This window comes from Eumetopias jubatus, unplaced genomic scaffold (assembly GCF_037043125.1).
Source record: "Eumetopias jubatus isolate StellerSeaLion01/CBP00866 unplaced genomic scaffold, mEumJub1_p1.0 scaffold_156, whole genome shotgun sequence".
Taxonomy (NCBI): domain Eukaryota; kingdom Metazoa; phylum Chordata; class Mammalia; order Carnivora; family Otariidae; genus Eumetopias; species Eumetopias jubatus.
In genome coordinates, this window is record NW_028274962.1 from 158095 (window position 1) to 172927 (window position 14833).

The window sequence follows — 14833 nt, forward strand, 5'->3', positions numbered from 1 at the left end:
AGATAAGGGGAAGAGAACATTTTCTCTTCCTGGCCCAGGCCTGCCTGGCTGTCCTTAACCTCACTGCAGTTCTCAAATGACCCTGGCTCGCAAGGGGCCTACAAGCCTATACCATCTCAAACTACTGATACATAAAAAACAATATGGACAAATCTCAAAAGACATTAAGCTGAATAAAAAAGCCAGACTCAAAGAATACATACTATATAATTCCATTTATATGAAAGCCAAGTAAAACTAATGGAGACAGAAATGAGATAGTGGTGGGGCACTTGGGTGACTCAGTCAGTTAAGCAACCGACTTGGCTTCAGCTCAGGTCGTGATCTCAGGTTCATGATCTTGAGCCCCGCATCAGGCTCTGTGCTGAGTGCAGAGTCGGCTTGAGGTTCCTTCTCCCTCTGCCCCTCCACCCATCCCCCCACCGACACCACTCACGCATGCACCGACACACTCTCCCTCCTCTAAAATAAATAAATAAATAAAATCTAAAAAAAGAAAGAAAGAAAAGAAATGAGGTAGTGGTTACAATAGTGGGTAGGATAACTGACCAGAAAAGAACCCAGAAAAATGAGGAGGGATGGTCTAAGTCTTGTTTGGGGCGGTGGCTACACAGGTTTATACAATTATCAGAACTCACCAAGGTGAGCACTTAAAATGTGTGCATTTTATTCTATGTTACTTATATGTCAATAAAATAATCTTGTCACGACAACTCCTACAGGAGTTGCAATTTGCTGAGGACTCTTCCCCAGACCATAAGAATTGATTTAGAGTGAATAACAGTATTTACCTCTGGGGAAAAGAAATGGGGACCAGGATGAGAGTTATTGGTCAAAACGGACTCTAGCTTTATCTGTAATATTTTTCATCAGTTTAGCACCTTGCTGTTTTCACTTAATATATCTAGGAGATCAATTCACATCAGTATATAGAGCTGCCTCATTGCTTTCAAAGGTTACACAGTTGTGTCAGCCAGGGTTCGCTCAGGGAAGCAAAACCATTTAGAGTTATGATATTAGGGATATATTATAGAAATTAGACTCTATATTGGGGGGTAGCTGGGGAAGCAGAGATCCAAAAGGGGGAGTTGACATTTCAGAGGAATCACCAACCAGTCAACCTAAGAAGCCAGGCACATCCTGCTGCCAAAACAGGACCAAAAAGGAAAATGGGGGGCAAGTCTATGGGCAGCTGTTCCTTCTGCAGGTCTGTGGCAAAGTACCAGTCAGGAAGACATGGAGCAAAGAAAAGGACATCGAGCAAAGCTGGACATGGAGTAAAAAAGAGCAAGGGCCTGCTAAAAACCACCAGCACCCCTGAGTCTGTCTGGCACTACATCTCACTTCTACGCCCCTAAGAGAGTCATGATGCTGATCACTTCCATCTTCCAAGGCTTCCACCAATTCCTCTTTTAGACAATTCTAACTCAGGTATCCTCCAGGAAAGGGCATTCTGGGAAATGTTCTAGCTTACCCAGTTAGCTCTTTACAAACAAACACAAGACAGTGTTTCTTTGTATGACTTTACCATAATTTAATCAGTCACCCTTTGATAAAAATTTGGGTGGTAACTGCTATTACAAATAATTCTTGAATATCCTGGTCAATCGCCGTGCACATATGTAGCAATGCATCTGTAGGATACATCCCCAGGCCAGGATCGGTGCAGGTTGATCCAAATGTCCATTCTTGGTCATATGGCCATGGAAGTGGGGCTCCAAACTTGGACCCAGCCTAGTGAGGTCCTTGCCATCTGAGTCAGAGAGTAGGTGTATGGTTTATGGCTCCACCAAAACTGCATTGTCCAGCTCAGAGAAAACAATCCCCAAAGGAAGGTGGACACTTCTTGTACACCAGATTTTCTCAGCCTTGGCACTATTGACATTTGGGGCTGGATAATTCTTTGTTTCCACACAAAAATATCTTCTGGAGGATGAAATCAATCCCCATTGAGAACCCCTGGAAAAACAAGTTCCAACCATAAAATGTTTCTGTTGTGAAAGATAACGCTTACCATGAAATGGAAAGGAAAATTTAGAAGTAGAGCAATATCACTCTGCATAATAAGAGTGATGTGGTATTTAAGAGTGACGGCCTGGGTGTAAAGGGGACAAGGATATTGGACGGAGAAAAAAGTAACTGAAGGACAGAGTCTGAGAGAAAGAAGTTCCCAAGACAGGACAGTATGTACTACCAAGAAATGGAGGCGCTCCTGGGTGGCTCAGTCTATTGGGTGTCTGCCTTCGGCTCAGGTCACGATCCCAGGTCCTGAGATCGAGCCCCACGTCGGTCTCCATGCTCGGCAGGGAGTCTGCTTCTTACTCTCAGCCTCTCACCTTGCTTGTGCTCTCACTCTCAAGTCAATAAAACCTAAAAAAAAAAAAAAGAGAGAGAGAGAGAGAGAGAAATGGAGTGTGCCCAAGGAGGAGCTACTTGGAAAATGTTTACATTAAAAAAAAAAAAAGTTTATGTTTTAGTTTTCCCTTAGGCTCTGAGAACAATCATTGTAAATACTGTACTCATTTTTTCCCCTATTTGCAATCCTCTCTTTTACCCCCAGATCTTCACGAAAAGTTCTCTACACACAACTGCCTTATTTATATCAGTGGTACTCTGCGGAAAAGAAGAAAGAAGGTGGTATCCAGAGATGAAGAGAGAGGAGAGCAAATGCCTAGACATGATGCTGCCAGGCAGTAGGATTTAGATTCCACACAAATACCTCCAAGAAATCACAGAAATATTACAGAGGAGGCACACTGGACTCCCACGTTGCATGGAATGGGGTGTTAAGCCATTTTAAGTGGATGTTAAAGGAAAGGTTAGCCATAGGAGGTGAACTTGGAAACATGTTACATACATTTTCATCATATGCATAAACAGAGATCTGGAAAGGTGTATAGAGTAAGAGCATGGACTCGAGTCAGGCTGTGTTTGAATCTCAATTCTGCCATTTAGAACTGTTTCTTTGTGCAAGTTATGAAAGCCTCTGAAACTCCATATCCTCCCCAGTCAATAAGGAAACAGTATCTACCTTGTAGGGTTGTTAGGAGGATGCAATGAGGTACAGCTGTAAAGTGTTTAGATAAGTGCTTAGAATATAGTAATCGCCCTACAAGGGCTTGTGACGTAAAAGAAACCCATATACATCAAATTGTTAAGAATTATTTCTAGGGATTAGGATCATGGGGGGATTCAAATTGTCCACATTTAATACTCATTTCTGAATTGTTAAAATTTTCTACAATGATGCTGTGTTACTTACTAAATTGGGGGAAAACGATAAAAAGATTTCCACTTAGGAAAAACACAACCCATTATCTTCACAAGCATTATCTTCGTGGTAAGCATTAGGAACCCCTTCTTTTCTACAATAAACGGTCACATAATCAACTTACTAGAAAGTTTTCTGTTAAAATAGAATACCTGTGTTTTAAAGTTCAAATCTGGACATGTGTCCAGTTCAAGATCTATCATCAGAAGACAAATAAGACTAACGAACACATTTGTTTGGATTCTACTTCTGTTTCTGGAGTTTGTTACCTTCATAGGACTCATTAGTGTTTGCATATAAGAGATAATATGCTTGAATCATACAAATCTTGCATTTCTTAAATAGGGACCCAGATTCATTCATTATTGGTAAATAATTAAAATTGCTATCAACTATAATATTCTTCCTTAAAATACATTACGGGGTTGACAAATAGAATTACAAATAGAGGACTCTGCCCTGTTAGTCCCATCTGGACACAATAACAAGACGTAAAATGTTCACGTTTGGAGATGTTTACAAATCACTATGTAGCTCCAAGTACCTCTTTGACCTTTTATACAGGTTAAGCTTGGTTTAAGCTAACAACAGATCCACAGATATTTGTTATACTTTTGCCTGTGTAAGGACTATAGTTAGTGCTTCCCAGAATTTAAAGACACACATGCTATTGTTCCTGGCTCCTGGGTGGCTTACACTCTCCTTGTGAGGACCACAAAGTTTCCTGGGCTAGTGGCAACAGAGGGGAGGGAAGAGGACTTGCATTAGGAGACTCTCAGATTTCCTTCTGTGCCCACGGCAAACGCCATCAGTCAGCCTTTTCTTTCCCCTTCTTTCTGTAACTCAGGTGAATCAATTACAGAAGCAAAAATAGCCCCACTAACCCAGGCAAGTGTGGGGCCCAGAAAACACTCTGGCAGCTTTGTTTTCTACGGTCTGGAGAATGAAGATCCCTGCAGCTTGTATGATGGGGACTATGGAACATCTAGAACAGAATTCGCAACCTTGGATTTATGACCAGTAGGAGACACGAGGAGTATTAAACAAATCGAGGATTAGATGCTACTGTCAACCAACACATTAGGAGCCCTCACCCAGCCATTTATTTCCATATTCTGGCAAAGACACTCCTCCCTCATTTTGGAAATTTCTGTTCTCCTCCCCACTCCAGCCATGTGGTTACAACGGGAGCCGGTATGCTCTTACATGATCCAGCCCTCCTTGTCACAGCTGATTGGTCCAAGGGTGAGAAGCCACCTGAAATGGCCAATTGCAGTTCTTCCCCAGTATTTTTTTGACATGGATCTGGGAAAAAGAGAGTCTGTCTCCCTGGTGGAAAAAAAGTTGTAAAATGGGAAACTGTTAAACAAGGTGTCAATAACCCTATAACTGCCAAGTAGAGAAAGCTGGTTGGCAGTGGGAGAAAATAAAGCCAGCACTAAGAGAAGTGGAAACCAAGAAAGAGGCCCTTCCTCTGATTTGGTCGGCCTACTCTTCTTCCAATTATGGCAGCTCCCCCAAGAGCTTTCCAATAAATCCTCCTTTTTCTTAAACTACTTGAATATGGATTTCAGACACCTGTCTAAAGTATAGTGACTCAAATACATTTTTCCCAGCACACATATATTATGGGGCAATCCTTAAATATGGCTTGGGTACAACCAGCCTATTTTTTGACAGAACAGATTCAGCCTGATACTGATATTCTATGGGCTTGATGTTGTAATGGAGTTCTCTAATTAGCAGAGGTTTCATACCAAGTCGGTGTGATAGATTTTATCACTGGGCTATTAGATCACTTTGATGGAAAGACTCTGAACGTGATACTTCCTCTTCTTGTCTTTGATCAACATTGCCTTGTATGTATTAGGTGACAAGCGGCAAACTTCAGGAATCCTTTGGTGAATGTCATTTTCCCACTGTAAATTGTCCTGTATGTAAATGACTTTTGGTCAGATATCAGGGCATCACAGGACTGAAAGAAATCTTACTACTTTCACAGACCATTTGTTGGAAGCCATCTTAAGTCTGGTAAAAATCTCCCGTAATCAGGTATGTGTTATGCAATCAATGCAACCTCTTTAGAACACTTCTATATTACTACCATCAATCCAAAAAGCAATAACACCATTTTCAGTGATATCCAATACTATTACAAAATACTAGTCAATACTATTACTATACTCTCATAGCTAGTTCGGGAACTCTCAAGTCTCCTCTTTCTCAGTCCTTTAGGATAGAGATCAATATGCTTTCTTATAAAAAGGAACAATAACAGTATTAAAACAAAACAGTAGCGTAAATAATAAACCATGCAATCTCATTTTCTTTGTGAAATAAGTTATTACAGTATTGCTGATTGCGTGCAGAGGCAAAATGCTACCAGTGGCAACTGCAGTAAATTCACTGGGGTTCATTGGCATACTTTCAAGAATTTAGAATGACTCATGGAATGAGTGTTAATGGAATGAAAACCTCCATTCCATCCACTCAGCGCATGGCAAGCCAATCTAATTGTTTTTCCCTAAAGCAACCAATGCAACAGTCAGGTATTTATGCAGCCCATTATTTCCTTTTATCCTGGAAGAAGCAGGAGCCTTGAGAGACAAGATCTAGGGAAGTCCTGAGATTTTTCTTTGACTTTTATGAGATTTCCTAAATCCGCACAACATGTTTGAAAGCCAGGATCGAACCATCAACATAGGTAATCACAGTGTTTAAGGGAGAAACTGTATGTTAGTAAATGAATATTTATTGGGTAACTACCACGGATTAAGTTCTGTGCTAGACACTCTTAACCTTATAACCTAGTTATATAAACTATATGTAGTTGTATACAACTATGAAACAACTATGAAAGGCGGTATGAGAACGTAATTAAAACTAATCTGTGTAGTGTTCATCCAACCCCATGCTACTCAAAGTGTATCAGCACTACCTGCCTGGGAGCTTATTAGAAATACACAATCTCAAGCCCTATCCCAGACCTTCAAAATCAGAGCTGCATTTGGATAATATCCCCATTTGTACGTTCAAGTTTGAGAAGAACTGATTTCACCAACCCCCTTGCCTTATAATTGAGGAAAATAAGGCTCAGGGAGGTGAAGTGATGTGTCGTCACCAAACAGCTAGTTACGGACCCAGCTGGGATTCCCAGGTGTCCTCACTAGCAGGCCGATGGACTCAGGGTACTGCAGGATTTCAGACAAGAGGAAGTTAAGTGTGTTTCATTCCCTCAAATGACTATTGATTGTTCCCACCATCTCCATTCAAAGCACACACCGAGGGCCTGAGTGAACCCAATCACTCAGCCTCCTCCCGAAACCCCTTGCAGGCCAGGCTCACAGCAGCCTCCTTCACTTCAGTCCTCCCTGGAGGGACCTCCCCCTGCACAGGTCCCAGTTCTAACCCTTTCCCGGAGGCCCAGCTAAACAACTAGCCGCTTCATGAAGCCTTTCTCAATGACCCCAAACCCCTTTAGCCTCTCCCTTCCTAATTTAGATTTGCTCCTACGTTCTGCAGAGTACATCTTAGTTCCCTATTACAGCCCAACATTACAGCATTTTCTAACTTTCTGCACTATACCTATTGGCAAATGCTTTCATAATGATAATATAGATGCAATCTTTTTCTCTATTGCCCTTTTCATAAATTGGATCCGTGTCTCCTTTCCTAACTAGTTTGCTTTTATCTTATTGTATTAGACTATCATAATACCAGGCACAAAAATAATTCTAAACTCTTAATGGTAGAAGGGACCAAGCTCTTTCCCAATGCAGGGACCCCCGCTAAAACATCCCTGAGACACAGTCATTGAGTTTTACTTGCATCCTTTCTGTGTTGGAATTTTCTACATTTTTAAGGCAGCATTTTTTTTTATTCTGAGTAACTTCAGCTGTTAGAATATTTGGGGCTGAAATCTACTTGCCTCTGACTTGTAGCGTGTGTCCTCAGTTCTGCCCTTTCAGGTACTTTAGAACAGGTCAGATAATATCTTCCACAGGAGAGTGCTGCAAGTATACGAACTAACTGGCAAGAAGTGATTTGGCAGCACAAGGCAGGCCTAGCAGTTAGAAGCAATAAAGATTCTTTCATTTCAAGCCTGTATCCTGCATTTCCTGCTTCCATACTTCTTAATGAATTCATGCTACTAATAAGTTTGTGTTGAATACCTAATATGTGCTAGTCTCTATGCAGGATGTGCCTTTCTGGGGGTTACTGAAACAGAGGAAGATCAGGAGATCACACACATCCTTGACACAATGCAGAATAGAAAACAAGTTTCCCAGTGGAAGCCTGGGGACCACTGGATCCCACTCTGCATTTCATCCAGGTCTTCCTCAATGTCAAAGTATAAACCCCTCTAGTCATTGCTTCTCTCCCATCCTCCTCTCCTGATCTGGTTCTGTATTTCTCCCTGGGCAAGTGATTTTTCTCACGGCTGCTCTCCTAGATAATCCTTTCCATGATGCATTCTAGAATTCCAACTCCAAAGTAAAAAAACACCCCTAAACCCTCAGTCTTTTCCCAGAACTCTCTCTCTACCTGCCTGCTAAAATTGCCACTGGGCGCCTGGGTGGCTCAGTTGGTTGAGTGACTGCCTTCGGCTCAGGTCATGATCCTGGAGTCCCTGGATCAAGTCCCGCATCGGGCTCCCTGCTCGGCGGAGAGTCTGCTTCTCCCTCTGACCCTTCCCCCTCTCATGTGCTCTCTCTCTCTCTCTCATTCTGTCTCAAATAAATAAATAAATAAAAAACTTAAAATTGCCACTGAGGATGCTGCCTCCTCTATTAAAGTGAAGGCTGCTCATTTTCCCACACCACACAGTCAGGGAAGGAGGGCTTGGCATCTTGGAGCCTCCTAATGGCCTTCCAGATTTTTGTGCATTCATTCTCTCATTCACTCAGTAAATAGTGAGTGTCCCCTATGTTTCAGAGACACACCGGGGCCCTTTACCTAGTGTACAAACACCTCTTTTACGGTTACTAGAATGTATTCTAGTTACAAGAGTCCCTAGAGAGTCATGTGACAAGTTCCTTTCTGCTATAGAGACAATTTGTTGTTGCTGGACAACTACAACATTAAAGCAAAAATCGCTGAGTTGAGGGCACATTTTCAGTCGGGTTTCTGAGCTCCATGTGCCTTTCTAGGGGAGTGAGACTACCACTACTGATGATGATTACTACTTCCTCATCATATTACAATTTGGGAGGGGCGTGGATTCTACTTTCACATATTCAAGAGAGTGAAAGATAAACAAAGGAAATTAGTAATGCGAAAGGTTTAGAGAGGTTTTGTTTTTTTTTTAAAGCTTTTATTTGACAGAGAGATAGAGAGAGCAGGAACACAAGCAGGGCGGGTAGGAGAGGGAGAAGCAGGCTTCCCGGCCAGCAGGGAGCCCGATGCAGGAACCTGAGCTAAAGGCAGACACTTAACGACTGAGCCACCCAGGTGCCCCGGTGTATAGAGTTCTATCATGCTTTATAATGAGATACCTGAGGGCAAATACTACTGGAAGATCCATACCTTTCTGCTTTCTCCTTAATGATGCAAGTTCCAATGAAGCTGGTGTTTGCAATCTTCCCTCAACACTTTGAACTATAAGGAACCTGAGGACTAAGGGACAGGGTGGAAATATGGGCCATTATTTTGGTGGCTTTTTGTGGATTTCACAAAGCTGCAAGGGCCAAGTGGCTCTAGAGAAGTCCCCTGGTTGACACCCAGGCCATGTCAGTCACTCTCTCTCACCAAGGCTTCACCACCTCAAGGAGTTTACCAGCTGAACTTCATTAACCAGTCGGCCCTGAAGAGTCTTCAGTCAGCTACAGGATATGTTTTTTGCATTCTGTTTTATGTTGTCTTTTCATCCCCAAGTAAAGCTGTCTGCAAACAGAGACCAATTCTACCTTTTTATCTATTAAAAAAGGCATAAAATCTATACATGTTGAATTGAGACCTCTCGTACTGTTCTCATCAGAATATACAGTTTTAAGAGCGGTGTGCAAAGTCTATTAGCGGAGCACTCCAGGTCATGGAAGCCCCTTCCGACTCACCTGGGGCTACCTGTAAGCAAGTAATTAATAAGCTTTTTTTAAATGACAATATACTAAAAAGTATAGCATCTAATAGCTTTTTGTCGCATAGACAAATATATAGTTCTAAAACAGAAGTACAAAATGGATGGGTTCTGATATTTTACCTAGGTTGAAAGCTGGCTTTTAAATAGCTGTAGCATATTGGTTGGCATCATGGAGGTGAATCTGAATTTCCAAGCAGGAATGCTTCACATTTCTGAATATCTGAATAAATGAGTTGTTCAAAGGTATTCACCACACACATACACACATACACACTTTGATCACTGGCAACTTTTCCCTGGATTAGTCAGGCTTGAGTCAAGTATGTTCACCCACTCTGCCTTTCACCAGTGCCATCTCTTCATATACCCGTAACTATCTGGCACAGGGTGAAATCATGATTTAGCAAAGGGGCAAGTAGGAGGCTAAATGGAGTGCTATCTCCCCTAATTGCTATTTAAGCGAGACAATAAAAAGGATGAAACAAATTAAATTAGCTAAGAAGCAAGAGCATCCCAATGAACTGGCCAAGATAATCAACTTGGAAAATTAGCTATTAAACCTCCACACATGCTCATTTTCATAATATTTTGTGTGTGCTTGTGAAACGCAACCCCCCATTGAAATTGCTGGGATGAAGGTGCTCTTCATTTCTCTGAGATAAGTCATTTGCAATTGGTCTTAATGAAGTTGGTAGTGAGATCTGTTGTTAATGCCCTAGTTCATCATTTTCCATTTCAGTGCTAGAGTGTTTTGATTGGGGTAGGGGAAGTACATAAAAGAGGAGAGCAGTTGACTCAAACTAGTTACTTCTCTGATTTTTTCTACCTGACTCTATTCTCATTTTCAAATATGTGTACTAGAGTATGAGTTTGGGGTTGTATTATTATTACCTTCGTGTTATCATCGTCGTCGTCATCATCATCATCATTTAAATACCTGATCTTTACTGATTTTCAGACTACCTTTATTTTTATGAGATTTAATAATTCCTATTTTTAAAATATTTTCTATCTCATCATCCTTGTCTCTCAATGTTAGCCACTCTTATATATAGGTCTTCATACTTACAAAGAGTTAATTCTTTATTACTCATGGCAGTCATCAAAAAACCACAAGCAGTAATATAATCTATAGACAATAAATATCTATGCTTCATTTTACGCAATTATTCTAATTTTATAGTCCATGGAGCTGTTATTAGAATACAAAATTTGGGTAGCCAAATGAGTTTATTTAATATACTTCTTTCTTTCTCTTCTCTGTAGTTTCAAGTTTTTATTTAAATTCCAGTTAATAACATAAGCGTAATATTAGTTTCAGGAGTAGAATTTAGTGATTCATCACTTACACAGAACACCCAGAGCTTATCACAGCAAGTGTCCTCCTTAACCCAACACCCATTTAGCCCATCCCCCAACCCACCTCCCCTCCCGCAATCCTCAGTTTGTTCTCTATGGTTAAGAGTCTTATCTGTTCTATAGTTTGCCTCTTTCCCCCATGTTCATCTGTTTCCTTTCTTAAATTCCACATATGAATGAAATCATATAGTATTTGTCTTTCTCTGACTATTTCACTTAGCATAATACTCTCTAGCTCCATCCATGTTGTTACAAATGGCAAGATCTCATTCTTTTTTATGGCTGAGTAATAGTCCATTTATAGACATATTGTACTATATATATTTGTGTATATGTATATGTACATATATACACACATATGTGGAATAATACTCCATTGTATATATGTATCTATAAAATCCACATGTCTTCTTTATCTCTTTATCCATTCATCATTCAGTGGACATTTGGGCTCTTTCCATAATTTGGCTATTGTTGATAATGCTGCTATAAACATCAGGGTTGCACTCCCTTTCTACTCATTGCTTTGCTAGATCATAATGGCTACTCAAGACAAAACAGGTATTGAAGCATGTAATTGAAACTGAAAATTTTTTAATAGAAAGAGGAGTAATGAATTTGGATGATTCACAATCAAAAAATATGAGAGCTGCTGTCCTGAAGATTATTCAGATAAGAATGCTTTAATTGAAGATTATGACAGTTAATTTCATTTGTCAACTTGACCGGACTAAGGGATGCCCAGATAGCTGGTAAAACATTGTTTCTGGGTGTGTCTGTGAGGATGTTTCTGGAAGATATTAGCATTTGAATCATTTGAGTGAGTAAAGATTGCCCTCACCATTGCAGGTGGGCATCATCTAATCTTCCAATCTTGAGAGGCTGAATAGAACAAAAAGACAGAGAGGAAGGGTGAATTTGCTCTCTGCCCTCCAGTATCAGTTTTCTTGGTTCTCAGGCCTTTGAATGTGGACCAAGACTTACACCATCACCCCCAGTTCTCAGGCCTTCAGACTCACACTGGGACTTACCACTGTCGGCATCCCTGGTTCTCAGGCCTTCCGGTTCGGATTAGAACTACACCATCAGCTTTCCTGTTCTCCAGCTTGCAGATGGCAGATCATGGGACTTCTCAGCCTCTGTAATAATGTGAGCCAGTCTCTCATAATAAATCTCTTTCTACATAGTATCAAGATAGATAGGTAGGTAGGTAGGTAGGTAGGTAGATATAGATATCCTATTGGTTCAACCCTGATTATTTATAGAGATTAAAAACACATCCTTTCCTAATGGAGTATTAGTTTTGCCTACCCATCTTCCTCTTGGTTTATCTTCATGGAGCTATTTTTTCCCCCACCAAATATTTGACTCCACTCCCAAAGAAAATAGTTTCTATAGCCTTTTCCTTGTATATGTGAATAAGCTACATTCTGAACTTGGAGCAAGATTGAGTCATCTCAGAACTGTCAGACCAGAATTTCAGAGATCTCATATGTATCATGGAGCAGCTTAACAGTAGGGGTTCTATGGGCCTTGGGTTGTAGAAAAGTACAAACTTATGCCTGGTACTGAGAAAGCCAATTTTCAAACGAAGTAGTGCTCTGCATATTCAGTCTTATTTATTCTTTATCATTTGAGAAGAAAAAAAAAAAAGGAAGACCAAATGAAGAGGGAAACTCTACATCAAAATGAGAAGATGATACTTCAGGCCAAGTGTCTGGCATTAGTATTAATTTCAGCTAAATAGATAATGCCTAATGGCTTGCAATTAGATTAAAATACATTTTCACTAGAAAGACAAAGAGGTCTTCTTACCTTTTGAAGTAGAGATCAATAGGGACTTTTGGCATATACACAATGGCGAATTAGTATTAACTTCGGTACACATTTTGAATTTCTTCATCAGAGATAGAATGATACATGTCCCTGGCTTACAAGTGTATTAAAACAATTAAAATGACAAGTACATTCACTCAACTGTCACGCCACCAGATGCATTTCTGCTTCATTAGGAGTCAGCACAGTAGATGTTCAGTAAGACAAACATCTATTAGTAAATTAGAGTTATTGGTATATTATTCTAGATACATTCAAGTTGTTTTGTTGCCTTTGTTAAGTTTCCCCAAATATTTACTGAGTGCCTGCTATTTCCCAGGGTATGGTATTTATTCTGGGGATACAGTACAAGGATGAGTTAGACAGAGCCCCTGCCCCCAAAGAGCTCACAGGCGTGAAGTGTGATGACAGACAAGGAAATGACAAGCTGGGAAATGGAGTGTGTATGTTGTAAAAGATAAAGTAGAATATTTGTACTTTCAAACAACTTAATCCATTTTGTTCCTCTGAGTTGTAGCTCATTCTTCATTATTTGTTAAATCTTACAGTTGCCTTACAGTAAAAGGAAAAATGATGAACGATAAACATCTATAGAATCCCAACTATATTCCAGGTATTTTACATTTAAAAATAACGCAACCTTGTCTCAGAATCACAGGCCTTAAGAGCCGAAAGAAAACTTGTATTTTAAAAAAGACTTAACATTAAAAACTAGCATGACAGAAGAAGAAAAGGTAAAGACAAGTTTGAGAAACCTTAATCTCGGTCACATGTTAAATATATGGGCTTTCATGGTCTCTTCTGGGTACCTCGGATGGATAAAAGATGGCTGCGAATTCTTTGCCACTCTGTCCATTAAGACGCAGACCCATTCTCCTTGAATCTGGGTGGTCTCTGTCACAATGTTGACCAATAGAATAGAGCAGAAATCATGCTATGCTACTCTTCCAGGCCTAGACCATAAGAAACTGGCAGCTTCCACTTCCTCTCTCTAAGAACACTCAACTCTTGCAATACAGCCACTGTCCTGTGAGGAAGCCTAAGCAACCCTATGTGGAGAGGAACCAAGGATCCTGACCAATAGCCCCAGTCAAGCTCCCAGCTGACAGCCAATACCAAATTGCCAGCCATGTAAGTGACCACGTTGGAAGGGAATCCCCCAGCACCAATCTAGCTACCTCTGCTGACACCATCTGGAGCAAATGCAAGCTGCCCAGAGGAGCCCCTCCTGAATTCTTAACCCACAAAATTGTGAGTAAAATACAGCTGTCTTTTGGGGCAGGTGGTGGGGACGGGGGTGTCAACTGTTTACATAGTAATAGATCATGAGAATAGAACCTGATCATGATTAATATCATCACCTCCATGTAAAGTGGTTAAAAGTCAGGTTCTGAAGTCAAACTGCCTGAGATCTAGCTGTGTGACCTCAAGACAATTTAATCTCTGTGTCTCAGATCCTTCTTCTATAATATTCGGTTAATTATAACCTAAGTCTTAGGACTTTTTGAAAGAATTAAATGAAACAATTCACATAAAGCACTTAGAAACTGCCTAATGCATAACAGTATTGAAAATTCACTATTATTATTGTGAGAAAATGCTGAATTAGAAACTACTGACTTTTAAATGGACTTTGAGAACACATCTGTCACAGCTTGGAAGCTTGTCTGTCTGTATATTAGAATCTTCAGCTTTACTCTGCTCAGCCTCCCATATAAAATCACGAGCATTTCAATGACTGTCTCCCTCTGGGTTAATGTGGTGTTATCCCAAGCTCTTATATTTCATGTACTGTGAAAATATTGTTTCAAGAAATGGTCTGCTCATCAAAACCGTGTATCTCAATTGTGTTAAGTATATAATGACTTGCCATGTTAGCAAGATAAATCCAGGGTTAATTTAATGTAGGTATCTGAGATTTATTTTATTTTTTCTGGCTCTGTGAATTGAAACATTTCTTCCAGTTAATTTTTTTTCTGTGTTTAGTTAGAAGCGTTATTCCAACAAGCAGACTGACAGATCAAATACCAGTTTCCAAAATTCTGAATTGTTTAAATTGAGCAAGAGTTCCATCCTCATGAGCATTCTGAAAATTATTTATATTGCTCTTAAATGTTACTGAATTCTGCTGCTATGAACCAGATAACCTAGGGTTTGTCTTAGGGTTCAAAATTAATTTTGAACAATTCTGCTAGCCATAACCTATGAGATTACTTGTGGGGAGAAAAATCAAAGAAAGCTAACAACAACAACAACAACAAAAACACACAGTCAAACAAAACACACAA

The 14833-nt window shown here is 40.2% G+C and overlaps 2 long non-coding RNA genes across 3 annotated transcripts in view; one reads left to right on the forward strand and one right to left on the reverse strand.

Annotated features, from left to right (window-relative positions):
- Positions 1-1528: 1528 nt before the first annotated feature.
- On the reverse strand, positions 1529-13448 carry LOC148161559 (uncharacterized). Its single transcript, XR_015767518.1, has 4 exons — positions 13355-13448; positions 11741-11848; positions 2195-2370; positions 1529-1959 (listed from the first exon to the last, which is right to left on the reverse strand). It is a non-coding gene; the product is annotated as an uncharacterized LOC148161559 (long non-coding RNA).
- LOC148161560 (uncharacterized) overlaps positions 11672-14833 on the forward strand; it is a 43073-nt gene continuing 39911 nt past the window's right edge. Inside the window, exons 1-2 of one of the 2 annotated variants that reach the window (XR_015767519.1) lie at positions 11672-11858; positions 13565-13796. This is a non-coding gene — a long non-coding RNA (uncharacterized LOC148161560). Of the gene's footprint in view, positions 11859-13502; positions 13797-14833 lie in introns of those variants that run through there. The other variant, XR_015767520.1, reaches the window with a different exon arrangement.